General features: G+C 37.0%; 1 pseudogene; it reads right to left on the bottom strand.

The window, feature by feature from the left end:
• Positions 1-3,273: 3,273 nt before the first annotated feature.
• Positions 3,274-5,325, bottom strand: LOC141498492 (casein kinase I pseudogene; annotated as a pseudogene).
• Positions 5,326-21,964: the final 16,639 nt, after the last annotated feature.

Raw genomic sequence — 21,964 nt, forward strand, 5'->3', positions numbered from 1 at the left:
CACCACATCACCTAGCTGTCCCCAGAAAGAACCATTTTTAAAACATTAAACAGGTTCCTACATGACTGGGTGTCCTAAAGGTTAAGCAGGCACAATGTTCCCATAAGATATACTCCCTATTCTACTCCCATATTCAAGGTTAGGCTCATTTCACTTGCCTTATATACAGGTCACTATGGGACTGCTAATTTACAGTTAGTTCCTGTGTTAATGAGGCTTCTAAATCTAAGTAACAGGGCAGATGCCTAAGTTGGGCATGGGTTGGGGAACAGATGACTACATAGAACAATGGTCCAGGCTAGGGATGGCTAGGTGGTATAGTGGATAAAGCATCGGCCCTGGACTCAGGCGTACCTGAGTTCAAATCTGGTCTCAGACACGTAAGAATTAATTAGCTGTGTGGCCTTGGGCAAGCCACCTAACCCTGTTTGCTTTGAAAAATCCTAAAAAAATGGTCCAGGCTAGGCACTTGGAGTCTTGGTGATAGACTACTGTATCATCACAGTAAATTAAGCAATCTATTGCTAAAAAAATAGCATCAGAGAATCCTTTTGGCCATAAAGTGGTTGGTTGCATTCCTGACCGAGTTGTATTCCCAGGGAAAACCTCTGCAACTTTAATAATCTGACCACTTCCAAACCTGAAAAAAGAAAAATGAAAATGAATCCATCCCTTTGAAGGAGCAATCTCAATCCTCAGCACCCCCCGTACCTCTATATCCCCCTTCTCATAGCAACTGGTAAATAAAAACACAAATGACAACTTTTAAAATGCAAGTTCATACTATTAGTACATGTGTATAACAGTATGAGATCAAAGCAGTCTCTTAGAATGATTACACTTGCTTATTTCTTGAGACATTTAGATAAAGTGAAATGGCAAATTTCCACCATTACAGAAAAATTTATCCCCCTCCCCCACATTAAGTCAACACAGTAGAAATTGCAATAACCTTTCCCATCTCTTCTCCAGATATCCCCTTGGTAACATTACAAAATTCAGCAAGTCACAGCACAAATGTCCAGATGATTCAGTCTTGAATGTTGTATCTTCAGCTAGAAACATCACTTTCGTGTAAAGCTGCAATTTGAATTTTGTCAAGATGTTCACAAATTCACCCAATTTGTGATTCTTCTCAAACTGAAGAAAATGCATATTCGTCCACTGATGACTGGAACTCCACTTCTGGCTGCAGACAAAATGGTCACATATTCAAATTGAATACTTTCATCTTGCTTTAAAGTGTTCAAACAGTTTTAAATTAAAAACTCAGGCTAAAAAAAAAATTTTAAGCCCTCAACTTTCTTTTTCAAATGACAATTTGAATAAAAAAACTAAATTTCTGAAAAAGTTTACCATCTAAGGGTATAATAGATGAAAGGATAAGCCCTGGAAAATATTTATTCTAGCTATTACCAAAATCGAATTATGTTTTTTTTACTTTTACATAAACTTTATGTAACAATAACTTTGAGAGACTAATTTCAACTGACGAAACAAAACCAATTAATAGTTCAACTAGGCTAAAAAAAAATCCCTAAAAATGCTGCCTATCCCCAAGAGCTCATATATTTTTTAAGTCTGGAGTTCTGAAATAAACCTTAAATGGATAAATATGGCAAGTGTGAAATTATTGCTGAGTCATTTTTTTCAAATTAAAAAAATTTCATAGGGCATTAAGAGACAGCAAACAATTCATTCCATATTCAGGATTTGACAAAATTAATGTCCATAACTCTACATTTACACAAAGACCTGGAAAGATTTTCAGACAGCAGGGTTTGGGATGTTTGTTATTTGGTTTTTTGTACATTTATGATGACATGCTATATAAATTGTTGATGTTATTACCAGCAATCATAATGATAGGCTTCTTTTATCGTCTCTCTTATAGGTGTCAGTTAAAGGAAGAAAATGTTTAAGAGGACCCAGCCAGGCAGCCTTACCTTTCTAGGGGCAATAATCATGTGAACACCTCATAGAGTGCAGTCAGGAGTTGGTATCGATAGGATCACAGCCATTTCGCATGGATGTCAAAGTCTACTTTGTTTAAAAGGCTGTCGACACTTCTGTTCTAATTTTCTGTAAGATTATAGCAAATCAGTAGAGAGCTACTTACTCAATAACGACAGGAGGTACCTGCATCCAACCTTCACAGGTGCAATAGTACTAAGCAGGGAGACAAAACAAGACCTATTCATGTCTGTAAAAGGCTAAATCTAAAATGCTCTGCAAAGGAAGATGATCAGTGACCCTTAAACAGCTATTAAGATTGCAGGACATGCTGTCACTCATAAATTAGCAAGTAGGATTTTTTTTTCCTTACAGAAAATTCATTTTGAAATTCACTTTTTTCAAAAAAAGTTTTCATTTCCAATAAAAAATAATTTTCACAGAGATTGCATTAAATAATAAATTATTTATCTGGAGGTTCAGCTGGATAATGCTTAGTAAGGGTTTTTATTTTATTTATAGAAAATTAATTTTTAAATTAACATTTTTTAAGGTTTTTTTTTTTTTGCAAGGAAATGGGTTTAAGTGGCTTGCCCAAGGCCACACAACTACGTAAATTACTCTCTGCGGCCAAATTTGAACTCAGGTACTGCTGACTCCAGGGCTGGTGCTCTACTCACTGTACCACCTAGCTGCCCCAAATTAACTTTTAAAAAGTTTCCATTCCTAACAAAACAACAATTTTTCCCAATCACATTTAATAATAAATATAGTTATTGTTATTAATGATAATATTAATTATTATAAAAGAAATACTTATATGAATTCTATGTACACTATAATTATATAAATAAGTATAAAACAAAACCAATAATCTATAATTACTCATTATTAATAATACATGTAGTTTATTATTAAAAAGGACATACCTAGAAGTTCACCTGGATGATGCTTAGTAAACTCCTGCGGGAATTCTGCTGTTCCTTGTAGTAAGCACGTGGATAGTCTTTCAGATGCTTAAAAAAATAGCTTCGGTACTTGCTGGCTTGTACTCATACAGGGTATTTGAGTTTACAACTTCCAAAGTTTCCAAGACAGGAGGAGAAAATCAGGGTGGTCAGTTGTGGGTAGTTATAAATATTTCACCTGGGGTTAAAGACTGTTCACATAGCCTCTGAAGGAAATCTCAAAGTCGGATATTTTAAAAATGACTTGTGCCAACCACTTAGGAAACTCATGTCTTTGAAAAAAGAATTTTATTTTAGGTTTGTTTTTTGTTGTTGTTTTTTTGCAAGGCAAACGGGGTTAAGTGGCTTGCCCAAGGCCACACAGAAAAAAAAAGGGCTGCGGTCCACACGCTCCATCTCAGGATATGAAGAGTAAGTTGATATTAAAGTTAAGTTGGAAAATCTTGCCCTAACCATCGGCAAGTGCCCACGTTGGTAGTTGTACACTAGAGAGTAAAAACTAATGACCTTTTTCGTGTTTTCTGTGCCGAGCTTAGATATCCGCCGAGTTTGGGCCCAGAAGATCTTGCTTACTGTAGCGGTTTATGGTGAAATCAAGTTCTTTTTTGGTTTTCTGAAATTAAGTTCTTCATTGCTTTGTAAAGGCTTTTGGTTTTTTGCTTTCTTGCAATTAAAGGTGTTTCTTTTTTGCTTTGTGAAATCAATGGTTTATTGTTTGCTTTCTAAAATTAAAGATTTTTTCTTTTTGAAATTAAAGATTTTTTTCTTTCTGAAATTAAAGGTGCTTCTTTTTTCCTTTCTGAAATTAAAGATGTTTTTTTTCTTTCTGAAATTAAAGGTGTTTTTTTGCTTTCTGATATTAAAGGTGTTTTTTTTTTGCTTTCTCAATTAAAGTTCTTAATCAACAGTTTGCATGAATAATAACAGTTTTTGAAATTGGGTGACATTTCTCTTCCGGATCTTTTGTTATGCCACCCTGGTCTTCCTGCTTAAAAATCTATTAGCAGGTGACCCTGCCTCATCACCCCATAAGGCTTACCTGACTGCATTAATCTCTGCTTTATAAAGGTCCAGTCAAAAGTATAATCACCTTGCTGATGTGGTAGGGTCACCATTGTGTAAACTTGTTTGAATAGTTGTCTCAGATAGGAATAATCAGGAGTTTCGTCAAAGCGCAGAGCACGGCAGTACTTCAAGTAGGTGGCAAATTGTGGTGGAAAGCCGTAGCATAATTCTTCAATAGTGGTGGATATCTTTTTCTCACTAATCTTTCTATATCTCTCCAACTTACTTTCCCCCTGCAGTCCCTGCCAGGGAAGGCGTGCTCTGCCAAAATATATCAGCACATAAGCAATCGTTTCCAAGTCATCTCTACGGCTCAGTTCGATTCCAAGATGGGCATTGATACTAGCATACCTGGCGGTACCAGTTAGGCTTCTATCGTCTCGGTACCGGATATGTTCTTTGGTTTTGTTATCCTGGTAAGGTTTAGCTAAACCATAATCAATGAGGAATAGTTTGTTGCGGTGCCGTCCCATGCCCATCATCAAATTATCAGGTTTGATATCTCGGTGTATAAAATCCTTACTGTGAAGATATTCAATTCGGGCAAGCATCTGGTCAGCTAACATCGCCAGAGTCTTTAAACTGAATTTCCGAGAGCAGTAATTAAAGAGGTCTTCCAAGCTAGGCCCCAGTAAATCTATAATAAGAACGTTGAATTCTTTCTCTTCACCATACCAATGCATGTGGGGGATGCCTACACCACCCTCAAGCTTTCTGTAGAGATTGCTCTCCCTCATTAACTGCGGGTGGGAGGTACCCTGGGATTCCAGTTTCACGGCCACCTCCTGGCCCGTTAATATATTAGTTGCCAAATAGACCTGGCCAAAGGCTCCGGATCCAATCTTTCTTATTAGCTTATATTTCCCTCCCAAAATAAAATCATCTTCAGGGTCTATCCTACAGGCCATGACCAAAGTTACCCCCGAAAAGTCTGAAAATTAGAAAACCTCCAGAAAGTCAGAAGATAGGTTTAGGGTTGACCAACACGAGGGCTAAGGAATATAACAGGTGCAAAGCTTAAATAAGAGAAAAAGACGAAAAACGCTTGGAAGAAACCAAGGATACGACCTGAAGGAGCAGTGGCTCTCGAAGTTCTGACTCGCGAGAACCAAGCCCCGCCTCAATTCAACCGGAACAATACCCTATCCGTGTGAGAGGGCGGGTTCTAATTTTTATTGGCTCACAATGGGCTCAGAGCCCTGTCAAAAACCTAAGCTCCGCCCATGGCAGACATTTTGTGCCTTCCTGTGGAGCACTCTTTTTTGTAGGTTTTCGCAAGGCAAACGGGGTGAATTGGCTTGCCCAAGGCCACACGGCTAGGTAATTCTTAAATGTCTGAGGCCGGATTTGAACCCGGGTCCTCCTGACTCCAGGGCCGGTGCTTTATCCACTGCGCCACCTAGCCACCCCTGAGAATACTTCAAAAATACAATAAAATGGCTACGAAAGTACCCAGGGGAGGCGGCTAGGTGGCGCAATGGGGCGACTAGGAAGTAGGAAGACTTGTAGAGTGTAGTAGAGTGCAAAGAGGAGCCTCAAAGAAAAAAGCGGGAAAATAGAGTTGGAAGAATAATTAGGCTAGGAATTCAAACTAATAAATTCATCATGCCTCCTCTCTCCTCCAAGCAAAATAAACAATGAACGGGGATAGCAGGACAAAATGATTAGCAGAGAATTGGAACGGAATTGCAGTATATTTATCTAACAGAAATGAGCCAATCGAGAGTTTCTATATCAAGTCAGGGACAAAAATTACGTCATGAGCCAAAACAACAGCTCCCATTTAAAGGTCCATACAACTTGACAGATTTGATCCTCACAATAATGTTGTGAGGAAGCGACCCTTTTTGTCCTTTTTGTTGTTGTTGTTGTTTACAGAAGGGCAGGCAGAACATCTGAGCCACTTTTCCTTTATTACCTTATTTTTACCTCATACATACTCTGAGGAAGGTAGCAATGTTCATTTTATGAATGATAGAACAGAAACAATAAGCTACTTTGCAAATGCTCTACCATTTTCACATCAGAACAGCCTTACCCAATCACTTAAGGTTTACTAAAGGAGACACTGAGGCTCTGCTGTTTTTCACATATTAACACATTTTTACCACAATGCATTGAGGAAACACCTAGCACTGTCATATCCACTTTAGAAAGTAGAAAAAATGAAGTTGTGAGAGCAATTTCATTTTTGTCCTTGAAAAGGAAGATAAAGTTCTCAGAGACTCTTCTAGAATCTTCTCATTATACTTTGCAAAGAATCACTGAGGGAGAGGCAGCTAGGTGGTGCAGTAGATAGATAAGGCACAGGACCTTTAGCCAGGAGGACAGGAATCCTGCCACAAACACTTAACAATTGCCTACCTATGTGAACCTGGGAAAGTCACTAAAAAAAATAAAACAAATACTTTAAATAAATAAACTGTAAAAAAATAAAGACCTCTGAGGGAAAGGTTGACTGGGTCATTTTTTTTAAGAACAAAGAAAGAGATCCCCAATATCACCACATTTTTACCTCACAAAAATCCCACAAGGAACGGTTCTTTATTTTCCTGTCCAATTTCCAAAAGAGGAAATTTAAAACCTAAGGGAATTTTTATGTTATCCCATTTTTATCTTACAAAAACACCCTGAGAAAGTGATGGAGCTTGTTGTCTCTATTTCCGAAAAGAATATACAGTGGATCTCAAAAACTTCACATATATTTTAACTTCAGAGTTACCTGACAAAAATCCTCTGGGGAAGTGTTGTTGCCGCTAAGTTCATTTTCCAATAGAGGAAACTGAGCACTTGGGGTATTTTTCAAAGATTACTCACTGTATTTTTACCTCTCAAAAACTCTTAGAATGGCCTGTTCTTCTTCTGTCCATTTTGAAATCAAGGAAAATGAACTTTTTAAGCTATCTTCCTGCATTATCCTATTTTGACCTCAGAGTAATCCTACCTTTTCCATGGGAAGGAATGACGATTGTGTTTCCTGTTACTTTTAGAAAAGAGAAAGATCAAGTCCTGAGGTACTTTTCACGTGAGGAAACAAAGTGCTATGAAAACATTACCTCATTTTTACCTCACAATTATCCTATGAGTAAGGATCCATTATTTTCATGTCCATTTTACAAAAGAAGAAACTGAAACACTTGAGGCTCTTTTCAAAGATGACTATTTTTTACCTCTGAAAAATTATTTCAGGAAGGTATGTTTTCAAGTCAGTTCACACAAATGCCATGTGAAACAGCTTATCTTCATTTTCAGGAAAACCATACTGAAACTCTCAGGTACTTCACATTTTTTACATCAGTGTGACCTCAGAAAAATTCTCTGCGGGAAGGGCCCTGGTTGACATGTCCATTTATAAAAGGGAAAAGAATCACTTGAGGAATTTTTCATATATTGACCCATTTTTATCTCTCAAAAGCTCAGGGACTTTGTTTTACTTCTATCTGTTTTAAAGTGGAGAAAAAGAAATTTCTTTCACATTTTACCCCATTGCATTTTTGACCTTCCTATGCGAAGGGGCTACCATTGCTTTGAGGTCAATTTTAAAAAAGAAAGAAGTTTTGAGGTACTCCTCACATAATACCTCACTGAACCCACACAAATCACCTCGAAAAGAATGGCCATCAGTCCTTTGCCTTTTTTTAATTTTTTTTTGGTCATTTTCCTTTTAATAAAGAGGAAAATAAGACTCTGAGGCACCTTTGAAAGATTGCTTCAGTTTGAAAATCCTTTTAGGAAGGAAGGGTCCACTTTTTTCAAGAGAGAAAACTTTTATTTCCATATTCTTGTCAGAATGTGCCATTATTTTCATGTTAATTTTTCTAAACAGAAAATAGTACAGGGTACTGTTCAAATATTTTGTCCTTTAAACTTCACTTAAAAACTCTGTGAGGAAGCATGCACTGCTGTCATCTACATTTCTGGAAAAAAAAAACGAACTGAAATTCTAGAGTATTTTTAATTTTTTCATCTCAAAAAAAATCACGTGAGAAATCAGCCATTATTGTCTTGATATTTTTCATATATTACCTCATTTATACCAGACACAGACTCTCTGAGGAAGAGCCCTCTGCTGTGATCTCCATTTTAGAAGCCTGGAATAGATGATTTCCATGTCTATTTAACAGAAGAAGAAATTAAAATTCTGTGGTACTATTCATAAATTAGCTCAATTTGTCTTTTAGAAAAGCTCTTCAAATCTATGTGACATGATTGCACATATATAACCTATCTCAGATTACCTGCTCTCCTAGGATTGAGGGATAGAAGGGTGGGGGGGAGGAAACTTCACAAAAATGAATGATGACAATTATCTTTACATCTAATTGGAAAAATAAATAATAAAAACAAAAACATAAACTACAGGAAAGGGTCATTGTTCTTCCATTTTACAATTAAAAAAATGAAGCTCAGAGTTATTTTCACAAATCGCCTTCTTTTGAACTTCAGAACAATCCTGTTATAAAACCGCCTATACGGGCCTGTCTCTTTCCTAGAAGAGTAAACAAAATTTGGATTACCTTCCATATACATCACTCCATGTCTATCTTGAAACAACCCATGTGAGGATGGGATCATTATTTCCATCTTCATTTTACAGATGTCGAAACCATAGTTCTGAACTATATTTCATAGAAAGCCTCTCCACTAAAACGCTTTAGGAAAGGGACCACTGCAACCATTTCCTTTTTTATTTATTTATTTATTTTTGTCCCATTGGTTTTTGCAAGGCAACGGGGGTTAAGTAGCTTGCCCAAAGTCACACAGCTACGCAATTATTAAGCATCTGAGTCTGCATTTGAACTCAGGTCCTCCTGATCCCAGGGCTGGTGCTCTATCCACTGCACCACTTAAGTTGGCTCCATTCATTTGGGGTTTTCTTAACAAAAGTGCTAGACTAAATTTGTCATTTCCTTCTCTACCGCATTTTACATATCTAGAAACGGAGGCAAATAAGATTGTGACTTGGGCAGGGTCACAGAGCTAATAAGTGTCTGAGATTGGATTTAACCTCATAACTTTCCTGTCTATCTAGATCTTGACAGTAGCATGCTGTGGACCTGACCACTAGAAGGACCTTCTTTCCCTCACCAAATCAAAACTTCTCAGTTCCACTGTGCCCCGTTTCCTCTAGGCTTAGTAGCAATGAGCTCATCCAATAAATTATTCTCTGCTGTGTAATATTTTCATCACTAACTCCAACCAAGTCACAACTTAACAGAAGCCTTCAAGACATGTGCGTAACCCAAATTCTCAACAGTAAAACCCTCAAATTTTATGACAAGGCCAGTGGGGTAAATATTTCAAGGGTTCTCTCTGACATTAATATATGTTACTGTGCCTTTTCCTTACCCTCAAGCCATTTCCTTATCCTCAAGTACGACAGCAAATTGACAGTGTTTTAAGGCTTTGCAAAATGCTTTCTATATATTACCTGATGAGAGTTCCCAAATCTATAAAGTAGAGATTAGTGCTATGACTCCCATTTTGCAAATACGGAAACGGGCTCACAAAAGCTCTTCTAGCTGGACCCAATGCACAAACATTACAGTGGCCTCATTCAGTGGAAGTCCAATGCTCATTCCACTAGACGATGAGCAGAAACTATTTTGCCTTCCCTTGTTTCCCTAGCTTGCACAGCATTGACTGACACATAGTAGGTGCTTAGTAAAAACTTATTTAGTTAATAATCTTTTTTTTCTTGTTTACCTAGAAAAATGACGTAAAGAAAACAGACCCTACTGTTTAGTTAGTCAGAAAAGACTCAGACAAGTTTTTGTGTTCAGGAAAAATGCTTAGGTTTATGTGGGTGTTAGTGTTCAGAATGGAATCAGGAAGCTGTTCCAGTGTTTACATGCCAGCTAAAATGGTTATTAAATACCATAGCAACATGTGCTCAAAATGGCATAGGAAAATGTCCTAATTTATATGTGTTAATTTGCCCAGAGTACATTAACTCTAGAGACTTCTGTTGGTGGGGTTGGGGTTTTATTTTTAACTTTACGTAAAGATATAAACATATATATAAATATATATATATATATATATATAATATATGTGTGTGTATGTATTTATATATGGAAATTATATTATATATATATACATATATATATACATATACATATATGAAATCTTATAACATGACATATCTATCGAACTTTAAGTTTGACCAAGGGCTTTCCTTCATCTTATTCAAGGCTCACAGGGTCTCTACAGATTTATTATCCCCACTTTACAGATCGTGAAACTGAGGCCTGCAGAAGCTAAGCAATTTGTCCATGGCTACACACCCAACATTTATCTGAAGTAGGACTTGAAGTCAAGTCTTGACTTGAGGTTCAAAGCTTTATCCACTCTACCTTTGTATCCAGTAATAGGCTTATTTTATTAACATGCCTGAAATGTTCTCATTTTTCACCTTTCTCTACCAAGATAGAGTGGCTAGCATATTCTGCTTGAGGTCTTTTCTGATCCTTCCAATTGCTATTATCTCCCTTTCCTAACTACCTTGTATGTGTATTCTATTGATATTTGTTCTATATACATATATATATATATATATATATATATATATATATATATATATATATATATATATATATACACTTAGGTAATGATAAGAGTTTTAGAAATGACTGGAATTCTGGCATCTGTAGTTTTGAGCCCTCAGAGAAGTCTGGATTCTCAAGTCCTTTGGGCCAAAAGCACAAGGTGGTTTCTCCTGAAGACAAAGTTGCAGCAGCTAGTCCCTTGAGAGACTCCATGAGGTTGCTTGGGCCCAGGAAACTTCTCAAAGGCTGCTTTACTATGTCCTTATCTAACAATTAGAACTGCTGTTGGGCCCAAGACCTGAAGTATTGCACTCTCTTTCCCCACTACTGTGGAGTCCATCTAGTCTGGACCACAATGCTGTCTGCCCTGGATTCATTTCTATTGAAGCCTAGAAGGGTCCTACTCCTTTCCTCACACTCGTAGCTTTTTGTAACACATCCATCCCACACCTCATCCTAGTGCCCCAGGAAGAAAATTTCCTCATGGAACAAATTCTGATTCCTATCTAAGGTCTCTCCAAGGTTCTGCACAGGCTCTATTACACTGGCAAGATGGTGTATGATACTTATAGTTGACATGGGAACTAAAGCTCAGAACAAGTAGTGCTTTATGCATGGTCACACAGCTTGTTAAAAGTCAATGACAACGATGGAACCTAGGTCTTCTTGACTTTCAAGTTGAGTTACCTATTTACAATACAATGCCTTTCCTAATGATTTCTTATGTTAATTTAACCTATTAAACATGCACATGTATGCATGTGAGCTCACATGCAAACACACAAACACACACACACATATATATACATATATATGTGTATATATATATATATATATATATATATATATATATATATATATATCAGAGGTTTGTACTAATCCTACGTTTTTGTCCTTGCCTGAATAGATGACCATGGCTTTTGGGTTTGGCTTGGGCTTACTGCCAAGTTTCACTCAACTTGTTCTCTTAATTCTGATTCTGATTGTCACTATCCAACTCAATGCCAGCAGCCTCTGATCATTGTCTTATAGCCTCCATATCCTATGCTCATCTTTTCCAATAACGATTCCTTGACTCTAACACGACACAATTTTCCCTTCTTTTCTGTCAACATTTTTTACCAGTTATTAGCAACTAGCAAAAGTGAGATTGATTTGAGTTTCACTTCATGCCCCTTCCATTGAATGCCTTTTGCTAATTAACAGCAAAACATTTGAAAAGGAGGCAATAGGAGAGAGATGCAAGCAAAGTGTCCAGAGAATCTACAAGCTGGATAATGACATTATGAGCTTATAAAAAGAGTTAATAAAGCTTTCATAAATGTGGATAACAGGAAGCAAAAGCTTAGATTCAGTGAAGAAAACCACAATAACATACTATCAAGAAGTTGGGAGTTCTCTTTTACTGAAGATCTTCAAAAAACATTCTCTTCTGACTAAGGCAGTTTATGTATAGGTGAGTCGGCCAGAGGGGATGGAAATGAGCTAGACCTAGCCAGAGATGTAGACATTTCTATGTGCACTGTAGTCTATTATTTCAACTGTGTGTGTGTGTCTATATATATATATATATATATATATATATTCATGCATGCATGCATAACATGTAAATATGAATAAAATTAAAAGAAATTTTTGGTAAATGCATCTTCAATATTTCCTTCTCTTAGAAGGATACATTTTTTTCAAGACTGTGAACATTGTCCCACATTCTCTAGCCCAAGGAGCACCAGGGAGTACATGTGCATAATATGGCAGGAAGCTAAGACTTTTCCAGAGTGGTGGTGGATAGTTTCTTAACATTAAGCCAGCTTCATCTTTTCATTGTACTTGAACAAATAAGTTTCAAAAAAATAACACAAATGAGCAGATTTCCTATATGGAAAAAATGTGTCATCTTGAAGACATGTAGATATGTTCAATGTTCCATTGGTTTCTATCTTTCCCATCTGCATTTTGTGGTACAAAAGGCTACCTACATACTAATCCCCTGGGCAGTTATACATATGAACTGAAGATTCTTGGGTTTATATATGTAGTTGAGACCAAACCATAGAAGCAGAGTGGGGATGTTCCTATTCCCTCACCCCTTCTAATGGACCACATGCTCATCACAACCAGTAGCTGCTGGCTACTCCTCACATGTCTCTGGGCCTGGTGACTGACAAAAAGGCTGCCTTGAAAGTGACCGAAAGTCAGTCTCATTGTGTAGGCCCAAAGGGTGAGTGGCATTTCCAGGCTCAATCACCAATCCTCTGTGGCATAGAACTCCAGTATATTCCCAACCAGGACATTGGGACAACCAGGACTATATCTTGAAACCATCTTGGTCTGAATGCCTGTCCATCTGCACTATCAATTTTACTTTTGATTCTTAGATTCATTTTTAAATTGATCAGTTCCACTGTTCACTCTTTTTTCCTTTTGTCTTTTTATAAAATTTTGATTCTCGGTGGTTTTTAAGCAACACTGCACTTTTTAATCAATTTGACATTACTTAAATTTCTAAATTACTTTCATTGTAGGAGAGCTTTAATATTTTCTTGTTTTATATTGGTCTAATTCAATAGGCCTCTCTTTTACCTATCTTCTTTATTTCCAATATAACATTGCTTCTGCAGTGAGATATGAAATTTCATCAATGAAGGTGATCAGAAATTCAGCTGGGCTTCAAACAGTCCTTTTGTGTTACTCCACAAATGTAGCTAGTTTCTGTTGAAAATCTATTTTATTCTGAAAATAATGAGACAGTATACACAAAAACGAATGAGATACAGCCAAAGCAAAATATTTTATCCCTCAATGCTTACATGAATAAAATAAAGAGGAGATCAATGAATTGGGCATGCATCTAAGAAAACTAGAAAAAAGAATAAATTAAAAATCCCCAATTAAGTACCAAGTTAGAAATTCTAAAAAATCAAAGGACAGATTAAAAAATTGGAAGTAAGAAAATAATTGCATTGATATAAAAAACTAAGAAATGATTTTATGGAAAAACCACAAAATACATAAACCTTTAGTGAATATGATTAGAAAAAAAAGAAAATAGAATACCAAATTACTAGTATCAAAAATGGAAAGAGTGAACTCACCGCCAATGAGGAGGAAATTGAAGACATAATCAGAGCTATTTTGCCCAACTGTATGCCAATAAATTTAATAACTTGAATGAAATGGATAAGTATTTATACAAATAGAAACTTCCCAGAGTAACAGAAGATGAAATAAAGTATTTAAATAACCCCTTTTCAGAAAAAGAAATTGTAGAAACCATCAATCAGCCCCCTAAGAAAGTCTCCAGGTCCAGATGGATTTACATGTGAATTCTACCAAATATTTAAGGAAAAATTAATTCCAATTCTACATCAGCCATTTAAAAAAATAGGAAGAGTTCTGCCAAATTCCTTTTATGACACCAATATGGTGCTGATAGATAAACCAGAAATATTCAAAACAGACAAAGAAAATTGTAGACCAATCTCCCTAATGCATATTGATGCTGAAATTTTCAATAAAATTTTATCAAAGATATTTCAGCAAGTTATCACTAGGATAATACATCCTGATCAGGTAGGATTTATACCAGGTGGGCAGGGATGTTTCAATATTAGAAAAATGATGAAAATAGTTGAACATATCAAGGACAAAACCAACAGAAATCATATGATTATCTCAGTAGATACTAAAAAAGACTTTGACAAAATACATTTCATTCCTATTGAAAAAATAAATAGTATAGGTATAAAAAGAATTTTCCTTAAAATAATATGCAGTATCTATATAAAATATCAACAAATATTATGTGTAATGGGGATAAACTAGGAGTATTTCCAGTAAGATCAGGGGTGAAACAAGGAGGCCCATTAGCACCACAACAATTCAATAAAAAATTAGAAATATAACCTTTAGCTGACAGAGAAGAAAAAGAAATTGAAGGAATTAGAATTTGCAATGAGAAAGCAAAACTTTCACTTTTGGCAGATGATACGATGGTATTCCTTAGAGAAAAATGAGGAAATCATCTAAAAATCTACTTGAAACTATTAACAAATTCAGCAAAGGAGTAGGATATAAAATAAATCTATATAATCATCAGCATTTGTATATATAAACAACAAAGCCAAAAAGCAAGAGATAGAAAGCAAAATTTCCCTTAAAGTAACTGCAAACAATATAAAATACATAAAAGTTATCTTATTATGTAATTCTGCAATATCTCACACTTTATTTTTTTCCTTAATGATATGATTTCTCTCTCATCCCCATCAATTTACATCAGTGTATACCATGGAAACAATGTAAAGATCAACAGACTGGCTTCTGCGGGAGGTAGGGGAAGGGAAACAATATTAAGGGAAAAATGGTAAAATTCAAAATAAATAAAATCTTTTATAAAATACTTCAGAATCTACCGCTCAAGACAAACTCAGAAACTCTAAGGACACAATTACAAAATACTTTTCACGCAAAAAAGTCAGATCTAAACAACTGGGAAAATATTTCTTGTTCATGGTTAAATTGAGCTGATATAATAAGAATGACAATTCCAACCAAATTTCATTACTCATTCAGTGCCATATCAATCTCACTACCAAATGATCATTTTACAGTGCTAGAAAAATATAGTAACAAAATTCATCTGGACCAACATAAGGGCAAGAATAGCAAGGGAACTGATGAAAAAAATTGTAAAAGAAGGTGGTCTAGCTCTATCAGATCTAAAACTATACTATAAAGGGGCAGTCATCAAAACTGCCTGCTACCAGTTAAGAAATAGAGTCATGGATCAATGGATTAGGATTAGGTGGAAAAGAAACAGTAGCCAATGACTATAGTAATCTAATGTTTGACAAACCCCAAGACATTAGCTTCTGGGATAAGAAGTCACTATTCAACAAATGTTCTTGGGTAAACTGGAAAATGCTATGACAAAAACTAGACATGGACTCACACCTCACACCCTATACCAAAATAAGGTCAAAATGGGTGTAGAATGTATATGTAAAGGGTCATACCATAGACCAATTAAAAGATAAAGAAATACTCTATCTTTAAGATCTATGGAAAGAGAAGAAGAAATTTATGATCAAACAAGAAACAGAGTATATTATAAAATGCAAAATGAATGATTTTGACTATATGAAATTAAAAAGCTTTTGCACTGGTAAAACTCAAACTGCCAAGATTAGATGGAAAGGAGAAATCTGGGAAACAATTTTCATAGCTTGAATATATGACTCGAATTGTCTCAAGAAACTTGTTGAGACATAACACAAGGACCATGATCCTCTTCTGTCCTAGTCTAGCCCCCAATCTATTCTAGGCCATACATTTGCATATCTTTTTAATAGTATGACAAAAAAATATAGCAAACTGCTATCTCTGCTTCTGTCTCCTGATTACTCACAATACCCCCCCCCAATGCTATGAAACCTTGTTCTCTGGACCCTCGGTGCTATGTCCTCTGAGTAGGTATCCCGACATAGTCACTGGCAACAAAATGTACTCCCCCAAATTCATAGCTTGGTCTCTCTCTTGCTTCTTTAGGTTCAACAGCACAACTTAGAGAACATATGCTATTCTTTTCATTAAGGAATCATAGAATTTCAGCATCTTTAATTTAGAAGTGACCTCAGGATTTATACTTGGTTTAAATCATACCTGGCAAAGAATCCTCTTGATGCCACTGAAGTGGTTAAACAGACCTCTCTTGTAGATCTTCATTGATCAGGAATCCACTATCACAGCATGCAGTCCACTCCAGTGTTTGGCAGTTGGATTGATGTGAAATTTGTCTTTTGGGGGGGGGGGGTAGCTAGAGCACTGCCAGTGGATAGAGCACCAGCCCTGAAGTTAGAAGTACCTGATTTTAAATCCAGCCTCCAACATTTAATAATCACCTGGCTCTGTGGCCTTGGCCAAGCCACTTAACCCCATTTGCCTTGCAAAACCTAAAAAAAAAAAAATTTGTCTTTTTGCAACTTCTACTGATTAAGCCTAGGTTTATCCAACAAGTCTAATCATTCCTTCATGTCACAGCTCTCCCAATAATTGAAGGCAGCTAACACATCCCCTCTTCTCTCCCACCCCAGCCCTGCCTCTAAGATAAAAGTTATCATTTTTATATGACATGACCCTCAGGCAGCCCTTCCGCATGCCCTTTGCTATATGAGGACTCTCAAAATTACCAGTCCATGTTAAAATTGGATGCCAAGTTCCAGATTGAACATTCACTACTATCATTCTGCCTCAAATACAGAGTGTCCTGAAAGTCTCAGTGGAGGCCAGATGTTATCTAACATCTGGATAGAGCACAATAATATATTTACTATCCACTCATTAACATTTCTGGAAACTCTGCAGGCATTAAATTTCTGTGGGCTGTCACACTGCCCTGGTGACTTCTGCTGTACTTCAGGTCTATGAATACCCCCAGATCCTTTTCATACAAATTGCTTTCAAAGACTAATTTGCCTATATTACACTTCGGAAACTGATTTTTTTGAAAGCAAGTCTAAGACTTTACATGGGGGGGGGGGGGTTGGATCTATTATTTTAGTGTTGCAGATCACTCTTTTGTCTTAGGTTTTTTGCAAGGCAAATGGGGTTAAGTGACTTGCCCAAGGCCAGACAGGTAGGTAATTATGAAGTGTCTGAGGCCGGATTTGAACTCAGGTCCCCCTGATTCCTGGGCCAGTGCTCTATCCACTGTGCCACCTAGCTGCCCCTGTAGGGTAACTCTAAATGATGAACTTTACCCTTTCAAAGTAAGAGGGATGCTTGAGATACTGGGAAGTTAAGTGATTTGCCCAAGGTCACACAGTTATTATATGGCAGAGATGAGTTTGACTCCAAAAATTATTCTTCATCCACTTTTTCCAAAAAGTTGGCTGAAGAGAAAATCAGTTTTAGAGCCAGGAAGACACATGCTGCAAGTCCCATCTCTCACCCCTCCTTACTTTTTGACCCATGAGGAGTCATATAATCTTTCACTACCTCCAGACAAGTCTCTAAGACTAGAAATTGGGGAATCAAGCCTCACTTGCATCTGGAAGGAATTCCTGAAGTAAATAAAATCACAGATTTAGTCCCTAAGTGCCTGTCCTCTATTCCTACATACAAATACCTCAAATATTTGACCCACAATTTTGTCTTAAATTCAGGGTATCCCCAAAGTCCAAGTGCAGTTGCCTAAAAATTCAAATCTAAGCCTAACTTTTCAAATAATCTACATGTCTATGCATTTTTCCTCTCTAAGGATATGTAGACATCATTAATATTCCATTTTTTTCTGCAAGGCAAATGGGGCTAAGTGCCTTGTACAAGGCCACACAGCTAGGTAATTATTAAGAGTATGAGGCCACATTTGAACTCAGTTCCCCCTGACTGCAGGAACGGTGCTCTACCCACTGTGCCACCTAGCTGCCCTGCCATCATTAATATTCCTAAAATTATGCTAAGCATTTTATAAAGTCCACTACCACTACAAATGTTCACATGGATTATTTGTGTCCAACCTGAGGAAGAACATTCTGAGCTTGTAACAGTCTGATCAACATTTCAAGATTCTAACACAGTGATCTTATTTTGGTCACTATAATTATGTTTATAGACAATTCAACTCAAAAAAACACTGAATACTCACTGTGACAGTCCAGGCACTATACCAAGTGTTCAAAGTGACAGAGATATGAGGAAGATACAGTCTTGCTCACAGGAAGCCCCTAGTCTGTCAGGGGAGAAAAGATACAATCATAAAGATATGCTCACAGAGAGTCAGAATGCAATGCTAGATTGAGAAAAATATGACCATTATGGGACAAGGGTAAAAAGGAGTAGTCACTTCAAAAATCTCAGACTTCTAAAACTTACATGTACATGCTGCATTTCTTTCACCAGGTGTCATAATTTTTGGTGACTAAATTCATATTTTATCAAGCTACTTCTGTACATAGCCTATGTGTGATTCAGCGTTGGATGAACAAATGGGACTTTCACTTTGTGGACCTACCTCAGCCCAATTTCCCATTAACTTTAGTCTAAAGAAGGGATAAATGAATTGAGAAGAAACTGTCAAACTGCCCCCCTTAATCGCCTAACAGGCTGATCCCTGGGCCAACCAGATCCACCAGTTGGTTTCTTATTCAATCTAATACTTACCATCCACAAACAATTCTCTTAATAGACCTAGACTGTCAAACTCAAGCCAATTTTCAATCCTTGGGACAGCTATCTTATCTAAACTGTTATGGGAAAAGTGTCAAATCAAACAATTTTCGCTTCCCAGAGAGTTCTAGGGCATAAGATGAAAAGCAGTAGAGATTTTGCAATACAATAAAAGATTAATAGAGAGAAAAGTAATGAACTTTAAAATGATGCGCTGCTAACTAATTTGGTGAAGATGGCTGATTGCCAGTTTGAAGAATAACACCTATTGTACCAAATGGAGTGCCTCAGAGTTAGAACGAAGTTGACTATGGAACAGTCAAATATTTCATTTATTCGGCTTTTCTGTCTTAATTTTTTTGCAAGGTTTTCTTAAATACGTTCTCATCAATCAGTCTTAAGGTGTCTTCCTTCAATGTGCCACGTTAATACACCAATCCTAAATTACATTTCTATAACACTACCTAACTGTATAACCAGCTCAGGTTAATGCAAATTAAGAACAATTTAAGACCTTTGGAGTGTATTAGTATTTAGGCCTAAACCTTTCCTTAACATGAAGGAGGGGGGCAGTTGCAACTGAATGCTGGGAGTTTCTTGCAAGCTTTTGGTCCACAGGGGATGTTTACCTTGTCTTCGTTTCATTTCCGGGACCTTACAGAAGTTATGACTGAGGAAAAGGGTTGATTTGAGTCTAGGTAAAGACTTTCTATCTGGAAGGGAAAAAATCCTATTGGCATATAATGCTCCAAAGGACCTTTGGGATCATCACGTAAAAATCCCCACATTTTTCACTAGGCTAGAAAGAGTGAGAGGCTGGGATGCTAAATGTTAATGCAACTTTTATTACCATCTTCTTTCATTTAATCTAGGGACAAATAATTGAGATGCATAAGGGTCGCAATTATTTTGCTAGTTGAGATTCATGTCCACTCCATGAATTTCATACTATTATTAAAAAGCTCTAAATGTAGGACCATTTTAGCTTTAAAAAAATAAATACTTGTAGACCTTTCATTTTGTCCACCTTAGAACTGTCATCAGAAACCCCTTTAACTGCAATGTGTTGTGTATTTAAAGGCTCAGTTTGTCCTCCTTTCAGCTCCTCTATTTAGAATTATCTTTCACAAATATCCAATACTGATCACTCAGCATGGCATGCATCTGCCACACTGGGTTGTTCAAATCTTACCTAGTAGGGTACAAGCTCTGGAAGGCTTTGTAATACTGGAAAGGTTTTGAGTATCAGCCTCTGAGAGACTATGGATGTTTGTTGGACTGGCTTAAGTACAGAGAAGTTCAAGGGTAGGTTGGTCCTTTGCCCCCAGCAAAGGACACAATAAAGAACATAAAAAAATGGTCCCCAAAATTTCCTCTATTGTCTTTAATGGGGAAGTGGGACAATGGTGTTAAAATGGGTAGTGGGTGCCAAGAAAATATTAATTTTGTTGTTCTCAAATATGAGACTCTTGTCCAGTAGCCAAGGAGACAGACTAATGGAAAAACGGAGGGTTGGTCTTGACCTCATTCTAAATGAAACAAGGAAATAAAACATAGAGAACCTGTATCTAAACAAAAGACTAGCTCACAGGTTCTCCCTGGAGAGGCAAATAAAGGAGTTAGCTGAGTTAATTCTGGAGGGAATTGAATAAGATGACAGTGTAATATAGTGGATTGGACATTAGACCAGTGGTGAGGGAAACATGAGGTGAAATCCTTTCTGAGATCCTGGGCAACCAGGGGCAAAGTCACTTATTTTCTCTTGGCCTCAGTTTTCCCATCTGTAAAATGAAATGAACAAATAATGGCCATACTTAACCTGGTGATGTGATTGTGAAAATCAAATAAGAATGTACGTGAAGTGTCTTGCAAGTCTTAAAGCATTATAAATATCAATGATCTTATCAGTTCAGCCCTATTTCTACTTCTATTCTATTTATCCAGTCCTAAAATCTCTCCTTAACTTCGTCTTGCATCTCCAAGGCCTTGTAAACATTGAAAACTGGAAGTCCAGAAAACACTTTAAGCTCAACAAATTCAAAACATAACTGGGAGGGCAGCTAGGTGGCGTAGTAGATAGAGCACTGGCCTTGGACTCAGTAGTACCTGGGTTCAAATATGGTCCCGGACACTTAATAATTACCTAGATGTGTGGCCTTGGGCAAGCCACTTAAACCCATTTGTGTTGCAAGAACCTAAAAAACAATATAACTGTGGATCTTTGCTCATAGCCCCCACTCTGGATCTGCATTACTGAGGAGGGCAATACCATCCTCCCACTTTCTTAAGTTCCTAACTCAGGACTTAACTGGACTGCCCACTATCACTCACCCCCCACTCCCATATCCAAGCTGTTGATGAGGCCAGTTGATTTCACCTTTTAAAAATTCTCAAATGTACCCCCTTTTCTCCCCTGACACTGCTACCCCGATGGTACAAATCCTCATCACATCACACCTAGATTTTTGCAAGTCTGCTGGTCTCCTTCCCCATTTCAATGCACCCTCCATTGAGCCACTAAAGTGATTTTCCTGAAGCTAGTTGATCCTGCAACTAGCTCCCAACCCCTCTCAAAAAATCCAGTCCGTATTGCCTCTAGAATCAAAAATAAAATCTTCCTCATCAAATGCAATATCAGATAACAACATGTCTCATGGAATATTTCTTGTGCTAATAGTAACTCAGTCAACAGATATGAAGCCCCTAATCTTTTTACGTCTTTTACCATAGCATTGATGGTTCTTTCCACAAGCAAGGCCCTCCACATCTTCCAAATTTGGAGATTTTCCATGGCTCCCCTCTTGAATCCTTTCCGTTCTCATCTCTGCCTTCTACTTTCCTTCAAGTCCCAACTAAAATCTCACTTTTTTTAGAAGAAATTTTCTCAATCCTTATTCTTATGCCTTGGCACTCTCATTTCCCATTTAACTTCTTCTGTAGCTTTTTGTCCATTCTTTGCCTGCTATTGGCCCCATTAGACTATGAACTTTGTGAGAGTAGGCACTCTTTTGCCTTTTTTGTATCCCCCCACTTTGCACTGTGTCCAGCACATAGTAGGTGCTTCATATTTATTGACTGAGTTACTATTAGGACAAGAAATATTTCATAGGGCATAAGATTATCTCATATTCCATTTGCAATAAGACCGTAAAAAATCATGATAGCCTATGCTCTAATAGCTATTGCAGAAGAGGAGGAAGGAAACTTTTTGAAGAACTAAGTTAATGGTATAAGTCAAATCCCTACATAGTTGGGATAGTC

Source organism: Macrotis lagotis, chromosome X (assembly GCF_037893015.1).
Source record: "Macrotis lagotis isolate mMagLag1 chromosome X, bilby.v1.9.chrom.fasta, whole genome shotgun sequence".
Classification (NCBI taxonomy): Eukaryota; Metazoa; Chordata; class Mammalia; order Peramelemorphia; family Peramelidae; genus Macrotis; species Macrotis lagotis.